The following is a 13,634-nucleotide window of genomic DNA, read 5'->3' on the forward strand; positions in this document are numbered from 1 at the left end:
CTGCATGTTTTTTGCATCCATCTGCCACACAAGCAGCCTTGTACATCATACAAGTACAATACAGCCTTGTACATCATACCGGCACAAGCATTTGGGTTTCTGTGCTTCAACTGTCTCCAGCTGACACAGCGGGTCCATTCACAGGGCAGATACAAAACCATCCATTTTTATCCAAAAATGGGTAGGACCTGCCTTCTGGAGGCACATGGGAGTAAGAGTCCATCTCAGAAAAGTTCCCGGCAGGGCAAGGCAGAGCTCGCATTTTTCCATTCTCGGGTGTTTCATTCCTTTTGCAAGTGCATGGGGGAAAGCCACACACACCGAGCATCACCCGGTTGAGGTGCCTGCACACGAAGCCTAGGCTCTCCACATCACTGCTAGCAGGTACACACCTCCTATGGACCTAGAGCACTCGATGCACGCCTAATTTAAGGGCTTAAATACTTTTTTCTCCATCAACTATATAGAAAGCACAAACTCCAGGCCTGAAGACAAAAATTTGTCACAAAGATGTGACAAAGCACACTTTCCATAATTTTTTTTTTAAACAGCAATGATAGAGAAGCCTCCCAGAACCTGGGCTAAGAAGGGACACCACAGGGAGAGCTTCAAGATCACCAGGGACTGCCCAGGCACTGCAAGTGCCTTCCTCTTCCCTTGGGTCAGAGAAGAATTTATTTGTACTATTGTATCAGTAGACACTTTGCACCTTGATTGCCTCAACTATTTGGGCAGAGAAATGACCTGACTTTCAAATCAATTCCTCGCATCCGAGAAGCGTGAGGCTTCTGTTCTCAAAGTCCTCACGGTACGTATGCCCCTTTTTCAGGAAAATGTGCCCACTCCATACACGCCAACGGAATCTTTCTACGTGACTAATTTTCAGGTTGAACTGTCTTGATAAATAGCCTGACTCACTGCAGAATTTAACTATGCATTCGGTCCTATTAGTGAATTAGGCCCTTTTGTTTTGTTCCAGAGTGCTGTCAAGAGCTGTAACAGCTTTCCTGATTAATGAAGAAGGGAGAAAAGTTATTGCAAAGACAGGGCAGATTGGAATTTTCTTCTTTTTTTTTTTTCTTTTTGTAACTTTAGAAAGATGGAGTATTCCATCAGCAAGAGCAGAAGATGCCGCAGGCTTTGGCCGTGCTGTGGATGCAGGACAGGGTGGGGTGGGACACCTCTGCTATTTGCTATCTATCCACCCCAGTCCTTGAACTTTGATTCGTATTATGTGAGCTCTGTCACCGGATCCCTGGTGGCTTCTGACAAATGACTTGTGCCTCCCCTTGCCCTGAGCCTGCCTGTACGTACCCACAGGATATACCATGGTGAAGCTAGCCGTTTTGTGAAGCGACTGAAAATGGTTTATTGGTGTTACATGAATGACCCAAATCTGGTTATCTTGTAGTTATTAGCTCCTGAGGACACACCTAAATATCTTTTACAACATTTCTGCTTTGCAATACCATGTGGTTTTTGTATTTGCTTGCAAGCCTACACCGTAACATACAGCACTCTATAGCACTTATTTTCACAGTGGAGACTGTTACAAAGTAAGAGCGTATTTTAGTGATTGCACAAAATGGCTAGTTTCACAGTATGACGATAGCATTGATCTTCAGGGCTCTCTGTATTGAAGGAACTCCATTAGCTATGTCAATGGCTTCTTTGTTTTCCTTATTTTTAGCGTTTCCTCCATTGATCTGATACCAACTGGATGAGGGTTATGTGTTTGGGACTTTTCTTTGAGAAAAGAAGGGATTTTGAACCTTAGTCTTGAAACAAACCTCATAACATGACCATATTGTGCAGCGTTTATCTCCCCAGGCATCCATCTCTCCCTCCATGGTGATGTGCTAGAGAAGAATGGGATGAAACTCAAAACCATGACGTGCGGCCAAAGCTAAACCGTTTTTCCTGGTGAGCTCCTGTACAAGGCCTGAACCCAGACTCAAAAGGGACTACATCCATCCTAAACCAGGGAGGCCTGTACCCCAAGAGAAAAAGGTGGTGTTTCTTCTCCTATTTCAAACCTGCAGTAGAAATAATGGACAAGGGACAAAAGCGCAAAAAGGAACAAAAAAGGCACCGAGGGTATCTCAGCGCTACAGGCCTGTTCTCTCAGGATTTGCTTTGCAGCATTTGCTCCTGTTTATTAATAACCCGCTCGTGAGATGTTGCTAGGGTCACTGCTCCTCACAACCGATTTCACTTCTCAGCCCATTGCATGCAGCAGGAACACCAACCACGTGATGAAGCGCCGGAGACCTTCAGCCATGTCACGTGCAGGTTTCCTCATGACATCTGAGCGGTACTTGGGCTTTTTGGCCTTACGAAACCCACTGGGGTAGCTTTCCAGAGCCCGTGGTTGAGATGGTTGAGCATCAGCTACGAAGGTCTCAGCATGACCTTACCTATGGCTGGTTCTGTCCATCTGCACATTTACCAATTCTGGCCTTTTGCCTAAATTTCTCTCTCCTACCACATATTCACGCAGCAAGGTATTTATAGACATTAGATCTTCCACACCTTATGGTCACAAGCTCCAATTCAGAAATCCCTCATCTCCCACTTTGCAAATCCTAGTCTAAAGGTCCACAGACAGAATCAAAGCCTTCATAACAGTCTGCTGATGAATCTTATTTAAAAGACAAAAAACAAACCACCAGAAAGTCCAAAATCGTGTTCACAATTTCCTTCTCCTGCTTCAGGAAAAACATCATCTTTTTCTTCCATATAGACTGCTGCCTATCCACATTCTGTCAGTCTACTTTGTGTTAAATCTAACCTGTGTCTTTTCATTCATGTTTAAAGTGCCAGGCACAGCTCTGGTGCTACATAAATAACAAATAACAACAGCATGACATCAAATAAAGCAGTTTAAAAAAAGTAGCTGACAGGTTTTTCTCCCTTGACATTTTTACTACAAATTTCTTTGCCTTTGTCATTTGACTTAATGGCATTGCAAACTACGTAACTGTAATTACTCTTTAGTTTCTATTAAGATATAAGCCTGATGCTTCACCAGGATAACACCTGAGAGAGTGGGAGGTAAGGCAGGAAGGCAAGAGGGAAGGCTTCCAGAGTGGTTTCTTGGAGGTGGCTATAACAGTGCCAAACAAATCGGAACAGCAAAGTAATGAGTCAGAAACAGGAATTCAATTTCTTGGTCCTGCAATAGGAAGGTACACGATGAATAGAAGGGAAAAGAGAAGACAAACAGGATATAATTATGCCTGAAGGATGTGATTATAGATAGGCAACTTGGGACCTTCCAGTCCTAAAACCTTCAAGCACCTAACGAAGCAACTGGATTTCTGGGTCCACCTTCACAGTTCCCCAGTGATAACGTCTAGCTTTTGTAAAACTGTTCTGACCCGGATCAAAAATTACTAAACACATTTAGATACCTCACTCCAAACACTGGTAAAAAACTCCCTGTCACCAACTATCACAGTAATTCGTTATAAATCCCAGACTGCCCAGAAATCCCCTGACCAGACAGAATTATTGCCAACAGCACACCTGAGCTGTCTGGAAGAGTGCCACGGGAAGAAGTATGTATGACAGGAGAGTCCTGTGCATTTATGCACAGAGCATTTATTTGTTATGTGTTATCTGAAACAAAGGCAAGTCCTCATTTGGTTTCACAGAATCACTACAGTTGGAAAAGACCTGTAAGATCATCAAGTCCAACCATCAACCCAACCCCACCATGCCCATTAAACCATGTCCTGCAGTGCCACGTCCACACATTCCATGAACACCTCCAGGGATGGTGACTCCACCACCTCCCCGGGCAGCCTGTTCCAGTGTCTCACCACCCTCTCAGTAAAGACATTTTTCCTAATATCCAGCCTGAACCTCCCCTGGTGCAACTTGAGGCCATTCCCTCTTGTCCTATCACTTGTCACTTGGGAGAAGAGGCCAACACCCACCTCACCACAACCCCCTTTCAGGGAGTTGTGGAGAGCGATGAGGTCTCCCCTCAGCCTCCTCTTCTCCAGACTGAACAACCCCAGCTCCCTCAGCCGCTCCTCATCAGACTTGTGCTCCAGACCCCTCACCAGCTCCGTCGCCCTTCTCTGGACACGCTCCAGCACCTCAATGTCCTTCTTGGAGTGAGGGGCCCAAAACTGAACACAGCATTCGAGGTGCGGCCTCACCAGCGCCGAGTACAGGGGAACGATCCCCTCCCTGCTCCTGCTGCCCACACCATTTCTGATACAGGCCAGGATGCCGTTGGCCTTCTTGGCCACCTGGGCACACTGCTGGCTCATATTCAGCCGGCTGTCGACCAACACCCCCAGCTCCTTTTCCGCCGGGCAGCTTTCCAGCCACTCGTCCCCAAGCCTGTAGCGCTGCCTGGGGTTGTTGTGACCCAAGTGCAGGACCCGGCACTTGGCCTTGTTGAACCTCATACAATTGGCCTCAGCCCATCGATCCAGGTCTGTCCAGATCCCTCTGCAGAGCCTTCCTGCCCTCCAGCAGATCAACACTCCCGCCCAACTTGTTGTCATCTGCAGACTTACTGAGGGATCACTCGATCCCTTCATCCAGATCATCAATAAAGATATTAAACAAGCCCGGCCGCAAAACTGAGCCCTGGGGGACTCCGCTTGTGACCGGCCGCCAACTGGATTTAACTCCATTCACCACAACTCTCTGGGCTCGGCCGTCCAGCCAGTTTTTTACCCAGCGAAGAGTGCACGTGTCTAAGCCACGAGCCACCAGCTTCTCCAGGAGAATACTGTGGGGAACAGTGTCGAAGGCTTTACTGAAGTCCAGGTAGACAACATCAACAGCCTTCCCCTCACGCACTAGGCGGGTCACCTGGTCATAGAAGGAGATCAGGTTGGTCAAGCAGGACCTGCCTTTCATGAACCCGTGCTGGCTTGGCCTGATCCCTTGGTTATCCTGCATGTGCTCTGTGAGCACCCTCAAGATGAACCTCTCCATAATCTTCCCCGGCATTTTTCCTTCATTTTCCCCAAAATCAGGAACATCTTTTGAGAATATATTTTGAAACCACAAATGGATTTCAGACCTTGACTGAGGGTCAAGTGGAGAACAAGCAAACATCCATCACATCATCTCACTGACTGCAATTACGGATGTTTTCCAGAAAATAGCACACAACATTTTGTTGAAATATGGCATTTTCATGCACACTTGTTGCACTTCACCCTTGTCCTTTGACGAGGTACGTATCTGTTTATTCCACTGCCTACTACCAGCATAGAAAGAGAAGCAATGCCAGGGGATGATTCATCCCACCTGTCTTAAATAGGATCACTCCCCTGTTAAGGTCAGACTCCAAAGAGAGACGAGACGGCAGCACATGCTAGAGGAACAATAGGCAGAATGAATCCAACCCGGCAGCTCTCTCTAAAAACCTCCCCTTATATTTTGTTCAGCACAGACAGGGCAAAATGGCTCTTCCCTCATTTATGAGCAAACCTTCTACTAACTTGACTTTTTTTCCTTAATATTAAGGACCCAATCCCTCCATAGTGCTTTGTCTTGAAGGAGGAGTAACTTTGGCCCAGTACTCATACTTGAAGCTCATCTTCTCCAGTTAACAAGGCACAGAATAACCGATGAATAAATGAAGCACCAACTGATCACGCACTTTCCAAGTTCCCAAATACCCAAACACTTGCCTGGTTCCCTGTGTCGGTGTAGTCAAACCAAATGATGTGTTTTCTGTAACAAAATTACTGTGAAGTTTTTACCCTTCAGTCCTGGGCACGCGCCTAACTTAGATGGAGACAGTGGAAATCGTACCGGCAAAAGAAATACAGGATAAGACTCAAGGGAGGTATGAGCCCAGCTAAAGAGAATGAAAGGACCTAATTATTGCAACAAGAACAAAAATAAAGGACAAGTAAGACATGGTCTGCAGAAGAACCACAACTGGCCCCTTCCCTTCACCCCCAGCTGCACCCAAGAGACAGAGGGGACAGAGGTGCTGATTCGGTCCCTTCGTGGTAACCAGGGCTTCCCCACAGTCAAGTATCTACACGGTTTTTGACACCCTCAGTATGGTACAAACCGGTTGATGCAGAACTCGGATCATTGAGATCCCAACTATTTCTTCTTTAGACCTCATCTTCATCCCCCATGTCCTGCCAGTTCTGAATACCTTTAAAAGTCTTTCTTGCTTATCATGGAGAAGCAGCTTGCATTTTCCTTCTCAGGCATTCATAAACTCTTTTTCTAATGGGAGAACAATCATCTAGTGAACTTACAGATCCAGGGAGAAAACAACCCCTTCCACAACCTCCTCCCACAGGTCAGGGAGGTGTTCCATGTTTTGCTTCTCTAATTTATGCAATCCCAACAGATCTGAATGTCACCCATGACATTAGGTCACCAAGCATGAAACAGAAGTGTTAGCACCAACCCTGGCTTTTCATCTTCTTTTAAGGATATGAACCTCCTCTGTCTCCAGCACAGCAGCACTCAATTATTCTCTGCAAAAAAGGAAATAATCTGACTATAGCTTTTTTTTTTCCTTCCACTGCTGCTTCTTATAACTGTTTATGTCCCCATGGGTTACTCACCTCTTTCCTTTGATGCAAAGATATATCAGATAATGTTAAGTGTTCTGAGGTAGAGTTCGGGGTGCCTGCACAGGATTCTTTCATATCTATTTATCTATATCTATACTCGTATATGGTTTTCAGGGATGGAAAAAGAATCCATAGGTCAAGTTCAGTAATATGTCCTTATGCTGCTGGGTTTCCTTGGATCCATTGAAGTTGCCCTGAAGTGCAAATAGCTCATTCCATAAAGATCTTAGTATCACTTACTAAAAGCTGCTATCTGTTTACCTAGCATTACCTGCATGAAGCTTTTAACAAATGTTTTCTTTCCATTTTTTTCATTTTTCTCCTAGCACATACTGGATGCTTTATGATTTCCTTTATTTATTTATTTTTAACCTTGGATGTGCTTTTTATACTCCCCTATTTTCAAAATAAATCAACTTCCGAGTCTGAGAGCTGCACATTACATTGAGGGATTCACGGATGTCTTTTACCAAAACTCTTTTCATTTAAATTTCAGTGCAATCTCATTCATCTTCAACTGAAGGTTCCCCTTCTTCTGGCTTACCAGCGTCAGCATCTGAAGATATAATGCCAATAGTTTACCAAGACAAGTGCAGTCCTCCTGGAAAATCCAGTTATTAAAAGCTGGAGCCAGTGCCTTATCAGTCATGCTGGGAATGACCTTCTGGTTAGACAGGTCAAGACTCAGCATTCCTAAAGAGGACTACAAAACTGTCCACTTTGATCAAACTGCTCAAATTCATGAGGTACCTGAGCAGACCACAAGATAGATTTTGATCCATTTCTATGGGAAAACATTCTTTTCAAGTGCCACCATGTCCAGGTGCAAACGTGGGATGCTAAGCAAGAAGCTCCCCGGGACAAGAGACCTCCACCCTGGTATGGCTTCGAGATGCACAGCTTCTTCTAGCAGTGCTGCGAGGCCAGCAATGACCTGATCCAACTCCTGCTGAAGTGCCAGACACAGGGGACTGGGACGGCATATTGAAATCTCAGCATGACTGCAAACAAGTCCGCTCTCCGATTTTAACAACCACCTCGTTTCTACTCCAGTAGCACGCCCTGCCTCCAAGAACACCTCTGCCAGTAGAAGCTTCGCCCCCTCATCAATTCCACGAGCTCTTCTAACCTTCTCTACACTGCTACTCGCCCCATTTCTCCAGGCTGGAGCTTTCCTCCATCAACAGCTTCCACCCAGGTACCACCTGCCCTTCGAGAGTTGTTACACTGCACCCATTGCCAACGCATTGGACCAGCAAGAAGGGGGAAGGACGGGTATCTAGGAATGAAGTAGTTGGAACAAAGAGGAATAACGAGTCAACCAGGAAAAAACATGACCCAACCCTTTGGGTCATGTTCTTTTGGTCCCCTGCAAGGGGACAAGAAACTCAGTCAATTCCACTAATCATTAGCACATTGATCCATTGATCATCCACCAAATGACTAAGTGAACAGAAACAGGTCTGAGATCCTGGTGGAACATGAACAACTCCCTTTTCTGCTCCTGCCTGCCTTGTCTCTCGCTGAGCAAAGAGTTAACTTCTGCGCTCAGACAGACTCTCCTTTGTACTCACCAGTAACATTATCATCGTGCAGCATGTATTCATAGCAGACACAACCAACAAAGGTCTTCATCTGGGGACTGTGCACAAAATGAAAGATCATGCTCTTTGAATAGCGCTTTGTGACACAAACAAATGGACGACAAGGCAAGCGAACACGCAGCCCTGACTGCTGCAACAGTGCTGGGTTAGAACGGCATTTCTCCCAGTGATTTCCACCTCCTAACAGGCAGGCAGGCTTGTCTGGCAGGCAGGGATGCCGCAGCTGACACAGCCCCGGCACCTCCTGCCTGTTCCCATCAGAAGTCACCAGATCTGACGCCGACGGCATTAGCTGCGACTCTGGGAGTTTCTTCGTGTGTGGAAAATAACGCTCCCCTTCCTCGCCTTTTAGAAGTGCACTTAATGCCGAGGTATTGTTAATCCTGGAGACTCAAGGAGACTTCTTGGTTGTGATGACTAAACTGAGGACCTATAGACGATATCCTCTGCACTGCAACGTCAGGGGAATTCAGACACCTTTGCTTTACGTGGACTTTGTACGATTTCACCAGATAGTTGGATGTTTGTCTAAAAAGCCAGCAAAGCTTTCTACCAAAAAAAAGTCAATCAACTTTGGGTCAGCCTTCCGGCACTCCCATCCCCACCCTGGGGTAAACGAACCCATGCTGACGGCTGCAGAAAGCCTCGCGCCCTTACAAAAGGGGTTGCACCACGGTGGCTTCGGAAGAGCCAGCCTCCTGACCTGTTTTACATCTTCCTTACCCAGATGCAGCACTATTAATCACAGAAAAAACGTTGTTGCTTCCTACGAGTGCCACGCTATCGATTTTACTGATGTTCGTGGGATTTACTGTGATAGAAGTGAGAACAAGAATTGTTCCCTTTGTGCAGAAAACAATTTACTTTGCCATCCAAAGTATTTATGAGGTTTCTGCAACGTTTAGGATACCTGTATTTAATGTTTCTCCTTCACATCATCATTTGTTTTTTGGTTTTTTTTGATCTCGCGAGTGAGCTCCCTTTTCCTTTTGTAGTTGATCCTGAGTTTAAATTGCAATTTTTTGGTTTGTTCTCTTTTCCGTTCTTAGCATTAGGAACTAAGGTTTCTATTATGCACATACAAGCACGTCAGAGATATATATGAAAAGTAAAATGCCCTGCAAAACCAGAAGGCTATGTATGTAATAAATGATAGCAAAGCCATGGGGATACCGCTGTTAGAATAACTGACATTACGGAGCAAATGCGGTTTTATGTTCCTTGTAGCTAATTATTTCAAGATTTAAGAATATACTGTGAAGGACAGAAAGAAGGACATTGAGGAGAGGAGAAACCCCTGTTTATGTGTTACTCGGAAACAGTATATGTGGAAAAAGGAGGAAAAAAGGTGTTGTAATAGTGACAGGGCGCACAGCACCCCACAACAACGGCTGTGCTCCCTCCGACACCCTTCCTCCTGGCAGCCCCAGCTCTCCCCACAGCAAACGGGCTCCTCCACCCCACGGGATGGACCTCCACGCCAAGGCCACCGGCGGTGAATGTGCCCATTGTGCAGGGCACGAAAGGCAGCAGCGGCGGCCCCGACCCGCTCCCACCGCCCCGGCTCTGCTCCAGGCTCACAAAAGCAGCACAGTAGCTCAGCAAGCTGCAGTGCAAAGAGCACAAGAAAGCCGTGTTTTGTTCCGACGGAGAGACGGAGAGCTGGGATTGGGATTACTCACGGACATCTGAATGCTCGTTACGCTCATTTGAACATTGTGGGGAGGAAAAAAAAAGTTTGCAATTCCACATTTTGCAGGGAAGTAACAGCTGCAGCTCAAGGGAGACGTAGACGGGCGCTTTTGCAGCAAAAATACTCGCTCCTGCCCCAGCGGCACGTCTGCCGCGCAGGGAGCCGCTGCTCAGCCCCACGGCGGGGGAGGACGGCTATTAGTCTGCTCAGATAGCGCAGAGCATCTTTAATTAACCACCGCATCTTGAATGGCAAAGTGGGAGGGCAGAGAAGCAGCTAAATCAGCACAGACAGTCGGTCTGGCTGCCAGGTCAACGCTGGAACAAAAAACCAGCAAGAAGCTTACAAATTCCTTTAAAATAGGGAACTGGAACCAGGAAAGAACACACAAAAGCTTAAATAAGCCTTGTAATCAGCATTAGGAAGAATTGCAGCAATTTAAATTGCCAGTGGTATGCCCTGTTCCGAGGTAAGGGGCCTCCGGCTGCTCTTGCTCCCTCCCTAGCAGGCTCCAGGCTGCAAAAGCATTCAGGTCCCGGGAATATCTGAAAAGCCTGCCAAGCGCAGATTTTACCACGGTAAGTCATAAAAATAGGGTGACAGCAGAAGAGTCCAAAATAAAGACCTCAGTACTGTTCGCTAACAGCAGCAGACCCCTCGCGTGGTCAAAACGGCATCATTGCCTTTCAAAGCCAGCAATTTTCTCAGATCGTATTTTCCCAGCGATCGCTACGGCGGTGGAGAATACAGTCTCACACCAATAAAAAAATATCACTGAAGTGCCGACAGTTGAACAGAACTGGATTTTACAGCTTTAAGTGATCTAAAAATAGCAGCACCTTGGACACTGCCATCCCAAAAACCGGCTCTTGCGAGCATAACCCAACTAAGCCCAGCAAAGACCATCCATCCTCAGAGCACCCCCGAAGAAGGAGGACCTCAGAGATTAATCAGAAAACATTCTTCTGCTCCATGTTTTCTCCAGGTGGAGTTTCAGCTGTCAGGGCTTTGCAAGTTCAGCTCCACGCAACGTGCAGCAAGGTGAGGAGGTTCCCAGGGACGCCCCGGGCCAGTGGCTCAGTTCTTACTGACACCCCAAAGCACAAAGACCAAAGCACACGGCCAAGGGGCAAAGCATCAAGTATTGCAATGGTTGTTCGCTACATTCGCAGGGCGAAGTAAAATGGGAACCTTTAAGGGGATGAAAAACATGCTCCTTTATTCTCCACTGAAGAATTTCTAAATTAAAGTAGTGTTGACCGGGAAGACGGAGCCGTGCACAGCACTAACCACTCTTCATGCCTATAGGGAATTTTGTCCAACCGTTCTTATCCGAGTTCTTGCTGCTAAATGTACAGGGGCAGCTGTTTGGGTTTTCAGCATACAACAGTGAAAAAACCCACATATATTTTGCTGGTTATAGCACACACAGAGCTGTTGCCTTGGGTACATGGTACCGTATCTCAGATTGCATCCCTGCAGTCACAGGAACGGTCCCGCACAAACAGGTTTGCAGAACGCAAGCACAAAAAGCTTATTTTTCTATCAGAAGAAAAATTAGGGGAATTTTTTTTTTTTTTCACTTTTTTTTTTTTTAAAAGAGACAAAAGCTCCCCTGACAACACAGGAATATACCCCATGGGGAAACTGAACTTAACGGCAGCCATGAAAGGTAGACACTATGGGATCCCACAAAAACTTAGTTCGCAGAGGTGTACGTTTACCCAAACTCCGAAATGCAGCAATGGGAACATCGCCATCCCCCGTGATGGAGGATGACGGCTCCCTCACACCCTGCTTGCTGCCCAGCAGTGCTTCCAGCCCACCACACACACCAGGCACGGTCACTGCAGGACTCTCTTCCCACCCCCTTGCCTTCTGCACGTGCGGACCGCTGCCAAAAATATTGCATTGGGTTTACAACGACTTCAAATGACTGGTGGTACCTACCGACATCCAAGCCTATAGACAACTGAGAGGCAAAGTACCTCACTAGCCCTCGCAACGTCACTCAATGAAACCCAAAACTTTGTGCTGTTTTTTCATGGGAAATGAGTTTTAACCACTTAAATTAAGTTTGTTCAGTGCAAACTGCCAAAAGGGGATGCAGCAAGAAGGAACAGAAAGAAGAGAGGAAACAACTCATGCCACTGTGGGAATTAAGAGTGAATACAACTGGGAGGTTTTGGAGTGGGCAGACTTTCCGTGCCCTTCACCCCGGCACCCAAGCCCAGGTGACAGCAGTTATTTGTCCCTGTGTGCCAGAAAGCTCTTAATCAGAGCCAAGAGGAATAAGTAGTTTTTCTTTCTGAGGCCTCTTCAGTAAAAGATTTATGAGTACCACTGCAGCTCTGATCTTGATGAAGCATGGCAGTTTAGACCAAAATTAATCCAATCCCAAATGATATTTAATAAATCAGTTAAAAACGCAGCCTCACGTCCTTAGACACGGAGAGTAGATCTCTCGGTCCCCACCTCTGGAAGGAGATGCGCCCACAGGCAGCCCGCACCCTCCAGGACACTGGCAGCCTGAGCCGACCGCACAGACAGCACTTGTAACGAGTCCCCCATGGTCTAGGGGGGTATGAGGATTAATGCAAGGGTGGGAAATCTTCCCGGCAGCATTGCCACCTTGCAGGATGCTGCTTTTGAACCAGTTTACCATGCTAGAGCAAACGCCGTCCCTGCCGAGCATCTGCATCATTCAGCTCAGCCTGGCAACCCACCCTTTAATAGCACCTACTCCCAAAAACCTTAATTCGGCTTTTCAGAGTTGTTTTTAAAAGGAACACATAATAAACACCACAGTCTTGATACCTGGAAGGTTTCAAGCCTTTAGACTCTAAGCCTTACGCAATCAGAATCACACTTTAGGGCCTCCGGATGCTCACGCATCCACCTACATCAGATGAAGATATCGTTAATTGTTTTCAAAGGAGATTATATAGGAACACACACAGACTTAGTGAGATTTTTATACCAGGCACAACACAAGCATAGCAACCTCTCTGCAAAGGAGACAATTTGGCAGGGCCATTGCATCTCAGTGAAAGGAGACCTCCTGCACACAATCCCACCCACTCAGCATCTCCCTTATGACCTGGTGGTGCTTCCACATGCAGCTCTGTTTTCAGTGGTCCCCAAGTTCTGATTTTATCAAACAAAACAAAAAAACCCCAAACGCTCAAAAAGTTACAACTGGTATTTAAACTCGCCTTCTCTGGTAAGGTGCTAACAGCAATACGCCAGTCCTGAACTGATAAGAACTGAGTATTTTGTTTGTCCTACTCAGAAATTGTTTCTTTTAAAGTCCCTTCTATTTAATTACTAGCTTATACTACTTATAAGCGCTCAGCCAATGCTACAAGTCGAGCAGTCTGCAATGATCCTTTTGCATCTGCATCCCACAACTGTTCCTCAACACCCACGAAGGTAAAAGGGTCTCTCTGCCCTATCTTCACTAATGAACAACTTCTGGCCTCCCTAATTGCTGCTGCACTCCCTGAAACTCACTCTCCCGGGAAGATGCTCAAGGCTGGTTTCAGTTGTGCCACGACAGCCGTATTCCCATCTTGCACGTGTTTGTTCTGCCATCGCTGGGTTTCGCACTGCGCCTCAGGCTAGTCACTGCCACAAATATGGCTTTTTCTTTTTTTTCCACCCCTCAAAGACACAAAATTTAGCAACGAGCTTTCAAAGGGTGCTTCTACCTCTGCTCCATCAGCTTGAGCCTTGCTCCCACCTTAACGCAGGATCCCA

The sequence above is a fragment of the Gavia stellata genome, chromosome 7 (genome assembly GCF_030936135.1).
Source record: "Gavia stellata isolate bGavSte3 chromosome 7, bGavSte3.hap2, whole genome shotgun sequence".
Classification (NCBI taxonomy): domain Eukaryota; kingdom Metazoa; phylum Chordata; class Aves; order Gaviiformes; family Gaviidae; genus Gavia; species Gavia stellata.